Genomic DNA, 6,668 nt, shown 5'->3' with positions numbered 1-6,668 from the left:
GCGGGGGCCGCAGGGAACGCAGCTGGGCGGTAGAAACCTTGTCATCCCTGATGACCCAGCGCTAAATGAGGACGCCGATGCATATGACCCAACTTCGCCCCTATCCAAAGAGCTTCAGCAGTATCCCGTGGCCACCAGGGTACAAGCCACGCATCCCAGCTTTCGATGGAAAGACAAACCCAAAGAAATTCCTAGCTAGCTATGACACCGCTGTAGTTTCCGCTGGAGGAGACACACAAACTCTGGTGAAATCTCTCATCATGGCAGTCAAAGACATCGCACACGATTGGTACACTTCGCTGAAACCCCTCTCAATCCTTTCTTGGTAGCAACTCAAGACAGAGCTATTGTCTACCTTCCAAGGATACCGGTCTAGGGCGAAAACAACTAGAGACATCCTAAATTGCATCAAAGAGATGATGAGCCCCTATCCGAATACCTGGAAAGGTTCATTCATATTAAGGCGCAAGTATCGAATGCAGCAGATGAAACCATGATAGCAGCGGTGATCGACGGCCTGGCCATAGGCCAATGTACCGCCCACTTTGCTAGAAACCAACCTCAGTCTATCAAGGAGTTGTTCGAGGTAATGGGCAGTTATGCAAGGTCCGATAATGACCTCAAAAGGCGAAAGCCACTCACAATTCATGGAGGCAGGCAAACAAAACCCCAAGACCGCCGCAAACTCCAATGCAGCGAAACGTCAAGCCCTTTCATTCCATCAACAACCTCCAAGAAGAGTCAGGACAGTCGGTACCAAACCAGGCACCCCTAGGGCCACCGCCGAATCAGCAATACAAAACCTTCGATCAGCCCGTCCACGGTGATCGCGGGGGCCACAGAACGCGTGGAGGGCGAGATGGTAGAGGAAGAGGAAGGGGCCAGAGGCCCCCATACTACATCGTCTACGGCGAGAATGCCGACAATATCACCAAGGACTGCAAGTACAACAGTATGGCGAGAGAGCTCAAAGAAAAAGATGATGCCGCAAGAAGCAACGAAGCGCCAAAACATGTCTTCCATAGTGCTGGCCGCAAAATCGTGCCTCAGCAGGCATTCAACCACCCTTACATACTGATAAGCAGCAACGCTTTCCAGTAACTCACCTATTCACATGGGTACTTCCAATCCCCGTATGCTTGGCAGCAGCCAACATACCAACCGTATCAGCATTTCGCACAGCATCCAGTACAATTAGCCATTGCATCTTCACCAGTTCAACAAGAACAACAATAGTCTAGTCAGGTTCACCCAGCAAAGCAAGAGAATGCCCATGAGCACCAAACAGTCAACAACATTTTACCTTCGTAGGGTCACATATTTGCAGTCACCGGGGGGTCCAACCAAGAGCATGAGAGCAAAAGAGCAAGAAGAGACCACGAGAGAAGGGTTCACACAGTTTCACCCAGATTACCTCTCAACAGACCAGCATGGTCCATGGTCCCCATAACTTTTGATGAGAATGATTTCTAGGTGCGAGATTATCCTCACGCAGATGCGTTCGTTACAACGACGAACGTTGCCGATTTCACCCTGCACAACATTCTCAAAGATAATGGAAGCTCCACTGATATCTTGTTCATAAAGCCATTTGAACAAATGAATCTCGACAAGTGCATGCTTGAACTAGCCGCAAACTCACTATTAGGGTTCGATGGGAAGAAGATCGATGCCTTGGGAAAGAAAGCTATACCTGTATCATTCGCCGAGGGTGAAAAAGTTTGCACAGAAATGATCACTTTTGACATAGTAAACATGGATTATCCCTACACTGCTATATTCGGCCGAGGAGTTCTAAACAAATTTGAGGTAGTGATAAAACAGAGCTACATGTGCATGAAAATGCCATCACCATTCGGCATAATCTCTATTCATGGGGATCAGGTAGCTTCCAGGCGAATAGAGGGAAAACCTATCCTAGGCTACAGCCTCATCAATGAGGTGGCGAAGAAGCCGAGTGCGAACGAGGAGAGCAGCGAAGCCATTATCAGCCCAAGAGCACAGGCAGTAGAAGACCCAGAAAAAACTCCATTATCCAAGTTAACCCAGAAAAATGTGTGCATATCAGCTCAGACCTCACCCAAGAAGAGAGAGAGCATCTCATAGATTTCCTCCACTAAAGCAAAGATATCTTCACCTGGTCCGCAAATGACCTACAGGGAGTTAGCCAGGGAGCTAGCATAGCACAACCTAAATATCGCCCAAGGCTCGAAACCAAGAAAGCAAAAACTAAGGAAGATGTCCATAGAGCGGGCTGATGCAGCGAAAGCAGAAGTAAACAAGCTATTGGACGTCGGCAGTGATCAGACCAGTACAGTAGCCCAAAGTGGTTTGCTAATGTCGTCATGGTCAGAAAGAAAAACAAGAAATGGCGAATGTGTGTAGACTTCACTGATCTCAACAAGTGCTGCCCGAAAGACCCATACCCATTACCAAGAATCGACAAGGTAGTAGACATCGCCGCAGGTTGCGATATGATGAGCTTACTGGATTGTTTCTTGGGCTATCCACCAGATATGGATGAACCCCGATGATGAAGAGAAAACGAGCTTCATTACACCAAGGGGACACATATTGTTATTAGCAAATGCCAGAGGGACTACACAATGCAGGCCCGACCTTCTTGAGAATGATAGATGAGGTAATTGACGAGCAAAAAGGAAAGAATCTGGTGGCCTACGTCGATGACATCAGTCAGTAAAAAGTGACAAGAAAGAAACCCACATCCAAGATCTCTAGAAAACTTTCGAGAACCTGACCAAAAGTGGACTTAAGTTGAACCCTAAAAAATGCATATGCTGGCATCAAAAAAGGCAAATTACTCGGCTGCTTGGTATCCGCAAGGGGCATAGAGGCAAACCCTAAAAATATTGCGGCGATAATGAACATGAACCCACCAGCGACTAGAAACAGGTACAGAAGCTAACTGGAAGGCTAACAGCGCTAAACAGATTCATCGCAAGGCCAGCCGAAAAAGGCCTCCCCTTTTTCAGGATTCTACGAAACACTGAACATTCCGAATGGGGACCCGAGCAGCAGCAGGCCTTCAAAGACCTCAAAAGTTTATCTGACAAAGTTAACAACACTATCCAAGCCTTCGCACTTGGCCACCCTGCTAATGTATTTGGCAGCTTCACCTACTACAGGTAAGTGTGGTTTTGGTCAAAGAAAAAGAACACGAAAATAAAATGAAGCAGTTTCCCATATACTTCGTGTTGAAAGCACTATCAGGAGCAAAGTTGAACTATTTAGAGTTAGAAAAAATAGCATATACAGTGGTCATGGCATCAAGAAAGTTGAAGCACTACTTCCAAGCCCACAAAATCAAAGTTCTACCAGCCCAGTCCTCTTGAAGCATTATTTTGAAACATCAAAGCTATAGGCAGAATCGAGAAGTGGGCAACTAAATTAAACGAATACATGATCGAATTCAAGCACAGATCAAGCAATCAAATTCCAAACATTAGGTAGATTTCATCGTCGACTGGACGCCGGCATAGCTTTCGACACAATGACACAGTTCGATGAGCATACAGTGGACCGTGCACTAGTGACGAAGCATGGGACATGGCCGATGCATGATTATCAGTGATCCTAACACCGCCAAATGGCCCCAAGTTCTGGTACGCAGCAAGGCTAGAGTTCCTCACTACCAACAACATAGCCGAATATGAGGCAGTACTATTGGGACTACGAAAGCTAAGAGCACTCAGGCATCCGAAGATGCATAATCAAGTCTGACTCCCAAAGTCATTGTGGGGCATGTCGAAAAAGAGTTCATTGCAAAAGAACCTAGAACTGATCAAGTACCTAGGCAACTGTAAGAAGAATGGAAAAGCACTTTGTTGGTTTCTCTCTTCGCCATATCCCAAGAAGCGAGAATGAGGAAGCAGATGAGATAGAGAAAGCAGCAGCGCAAAAAGCGCCTTTACTAGCCGACGTATTCTTCCAAGCACTGACAATTAAAGCAATTAGAGAAGAAGAGGACCATCCGCACAGCATACATGCTGTTGCAAGCGAAGATTGGCGCACACCTATATTCGCGTACCTCACAGGAACTTTTGAGCCAGAATCCAAGCACAATATCGAAAGAATGAATTCTAGAACGAAGCATTATTCCATCGTGGCAGGAGAGTTGTACAAAAGCGGGATCATAGCACCAATGCTAAAATGCATAAGCAAGGACCAAGGGATCTAGCTGTTAGCCAAAATGCACTTAGGCATGTGCGGAGCCCATAGAGGACTGCACAAAATCGCCCATAGGGTGATGAGACAGGGGTTCTACTAGCCAACAGCCGCCGAAGACGCTAAGCAGCTGGTTTGCAAGCTGCGAAACTATCAAATGTTCGCCAAAAAGCAAAAAGCACCAGCAAACCCAACCAGATCAATATTCCCAACTTGGCCACTGCAAAGATGGGGGGTCAACATCATCGGGCCTTTGCTAGCAGTAGCAGGAAACCTACGTTTCGCTGCCGTAGCCCTCGAATACTTCACAAAATGGATTGAAGCTAAAGCACTAGAGAAGATCACCTCGGGCACCCTAATCAGTTTCGTCTGGCACAGAATTGTATGTCGCTTCAGAGTACTAGTTTACATCACAATAGACAACGGGAAGCAATTCAATTGCACAGACTTCAGGAATTTCTGTAGCGAACTAGGGATAAAACTAGCATTTTTATCAGTCAATCACCCCGAGAGCAACCACACGATCGAAAGAGCAAACAACCTCATTTTCACCGCAATAGCAAAGGCACTATTTGATTCAATGAAATGAAAGTGGGCACATGAACTAGTCACTTCAGTATAGGGACACAATATCTCTAGAACTAGAACTACAGGATTCACACCATTTCACCTACTGTATGGCGAGGAGGCAATCACACCAGAAGAACTCAAGTTGGGATCATTCTAAATAGAAATAGCAGCAACAACCACCATACAATGATACATTGAGCTTGAAGCCGCAGAGAACACCAGGCTCCAAGCAGCAGAATACCTCAACAAATACTACCAAGAGACAAAAAACTTGGAGAGACAAGAAGGTCCTGTGAAAAAACATCAACCCAGGGGACATGGTGATCATTCGCCACCCTGACAAGCAAGGCAAGTTGCAGTCCCAATGGTATGGCCCATTCATCGTGGCAAGCATGGTCAAACCAGGGGTATTCAGATTGCTCAACAAAGAAGGAGTCGAGACAAGTCACACATGGAACGTAGACAATCTGCGCCGCTTCTACCCCTAGCAAATAGCATTCATGCCTTCACCCCAGTAGGGGTTGTAATTTTCTGTTTATTTCACAACTATTACCTAACAAGGGGGTTCACACTTTTTTCCTCATAGGGGAAACCTTTGCAAAAAGGTATGAGGTTTTTTAACGAGGCGAACCTGTGTACCCCCTTAGACAATTTAAATTCGCTACTTTTCCCACCTCGGATAACCATTACAAAAATGTCGAAATAAGACCTACTGACGCAAGGTCTCGACTATTGACAGGACTTTCAGCAAAACAAGGTTGCACCATTCAATTACCTGCCAAATAGAGCGGCAACAAATGCAGCAACCTCAAATGGTCTAAGGACTGGACAAACACTTCGGCTCTCTAAAAATGCAAGAGAACGAAGAGAACAAGCCCAAGGGCATAGTAAATGTTTCGTCGCTCTAATAAAGTGCGAGGACCGAACAATTTAAGCCACGAGCTATTCCTGACTTTCCGCCTCTTCAAAAAATGCAAGAGAGCGAAATCAAAAGAAAACTACAAAAACACCAACACCCAGGAAAACGAATAGCAAGCCCTAGAGGCTCACTGAACATTTTGCATTGATGAAAATACAAATCAAGGCGTGCAAATAATACAATCAGCTCACCTTATCAGCGAATGCATCAAGAAAAGCCAGGAAGCCAAAAGGCAATTAAACCAAACAAAGGCCTCACCGTACCACAAAAGGATGGATCCCCATTTAAGAGCAACACCAAACTCATATAGTAAATGCAGCAGCCTACCACAACAACCAAAATTAACAATCCCAAGCCCTCAAGCAACCTATAAATAAGACGCCCGGGGCTCCTCAGGTGCCAGATCAAGTTTTCAAGTTTAAGTCAAAACACTAGGATAGACACCAACACCCCTCAGAGCAGGTGCAAGAGTGCATTAGGGGTTTCGAGCATGGAGATAGTGAGTGGGCCTGAGAATGCATCAGGGGTTTCAGGTTTCAATGTTAGCACAAGGTTTTGCGCATGGGATAAGAGAATGTGTAGACACAAACCACTCAATAGCAAAATATAGATGTTGCGAGAAAACACATAAAGTTCAGGTCGCATACTATCCAAAAGGAGCATGCACCTGATTATTGCCACGCACAGAGCTGGAGGATGGCTGAACAGGATGAGGATGGATCACAGCGACAAGCAAGCATGGAGGGATGTTGCAAGAAAAAATGTAACATCCCCCTGTCCGGCGAAACCACACCTCAAAACTTTGCACCTCCAAGAGATTGCATCCTTGCAATAGCTCTGAGCTGGTAAGCGCAACACCACAACACCGCACATCAATTTAGCTAATTCACCTAGCAATTTTGCTAACTCTCCCAGGCAAAACAACGAGATAAGCTAGATGTTCCTAGCCAAGAAGCAGAAGGAAAGATACCGATTGCGCATACATGCCAATACA

The sequence above is a fragment of the Miscanthus floridulus genome, chromosome 16, assembly GCF_019320115.1.
Source record: "Miscanthus floridulus cultivar M001 chromosome 16, ASM1932011v1, whole genome shotgun sequence".
NCBI lineage: Eukaryota > Viridiplantae > Streptophyta > Magnoliopsida > Poales > Poaceae > Miscanthus > Miscanthus floridulus.
This window is presented reverse-complemented; position numbering follows the sequence as displayed.